Consider the following 1,605-nt stretch of genomic DNA (forward strand, 5'->3'; position numbering starts at 1 on the left):
CCATGGGGAGGTGTCAGCGGCTCAAGGCCCCGGCAGCACACACAGAACTCGATGGCGCAGCTCACCGCGAGAGGTTTGTGGCCAATCACACAAAGCAAAGGCAGATTGACACGGTGGAGCCGGATCTGGGACATCCCCGTCAATTTTGGGGAATTTGGTTGGGACGTGGAGCCCAGAGCTGAGGTTTGGGGCCAAGAGCTGAGACTGGGGAAGAACGACTTCAGAGCTGGGACACGGGACAGGAATGGGGCCAGGGGCTGGGGACTGGGGAAGGGTCTGGGGAACGGGGACATGGGGGAAACAGCGATGGGGATGAGGAAAAAAAAACGACAGGCAATATTCTCCCAACCATCACGATCATCAACACATTTGCCACAGAAATAAACTGCGGAATCCTCGTCCTTGAGGTTGTTCATGGTAAGTGTCACCGAGCTCTGCCCGTTGTCCCTGGAGATCCTTAACCAGCCCTGCATCGATGGCGCGTACCCGGTCCAACCACCATTGTAGCTGATACTCGCAACCCATTCCATCCCAGCCCGGGTCTCTGGCGGATCCAGTACATGTCGTAGCTCCCAAAACTGAACCCGGACCCTCGGCAGAGGAGGCGCAGGGACCCCCCGGGGGGCTGGAGGCCCCCCCCGCACTCCAGTAGGGTCACGGCCGCCCAGAGCCCTGCGGGACAAAGGGGAGATGGGGATGAGGACAAAGCTCAACCCTTGACCCAAATCTTGGCCCTTGGCCCCAAATTGGGATCTTTAGAGTTCATCATCCTTCCAGGAGGATTCCACCCCATTGTCCAGCTGGCCACACCCACTTGGGGGCCCTTGACAAATCAGAGTTTTGATTTCCATCATCTCCCCTTTGTCCCGCAGGGCTCCGGGCGGCCGTGACCCTGCTGGAGGGTGGGGGGCAACTCCAGCCCTCCTGGGGGTCCCTGCGCCTCCTATGCCCAGGGGCCAGGCTCAGTTTCGGACGATCCAGTCTGATGTGGATCCGCCAGTGGCCTGGGCAGGGCCTGGAATACATTGTAGGGATTGACTATGATGGAGACACCAGATACCCGTCATCGTTCCGCGGCCGGTTCAGCATTTCCAGGGACAACGGGCAGAGCTCGGTGACTCTGACCATGAATAACCTCAAGGACGAGGATTCTGGATCCTATTTCTATGCCAAAACTCCTCAGAGTTATAATGCTGTTGTTGCTGATCGTAGTGACGCTGCTGGTGCTGGTAATGGAGCATTTAGCCCCGCCTCCTTTTTTGCATCCCTAATTGTCCCCACACCCCAGACCCTCCCCCAAATCCCTGGCCTCGTCCTCGCTCTCGGTGACTGAATTCGTGTCCACAGCCCCGGGCCCAGCGCTGACCTTTGGGGCAGAGTTTGGGGGAAGATCAAGGGCCAAGGGTTGGGGTTTGGGGCCGGAGAGGGGAAAGGGAAATGGAGAAATGGTCACGGGCCGGGTCAGGGGCTGGGAGCTGGGGAAGGGGCTGGGGAATGGGGACAGGTGGAGATGCAGTGATTGGGTGGGGTCAATACAGCTGGCATTGTTATCACCAGCATAACCAGCAAAACCCTTGCCACAGAAATAGGTGGCGGAATCTTCAT

This window comes from Melozone crissalis, unplaced genomic scaffold (assembly GCF_028551555.1).
Source record: "Melozone crissalis strain CALT ecotype California unplaced genomic scaffold, PUWL_Pcris_2 ptg000079l_1, whole genome shotgun sequence".
Lineage (NCBI taxonomy): Eukaryota > Metazoa > Chordata > Aves > Passeriformes > Passerellidae > Melozone > Melozone crissalis.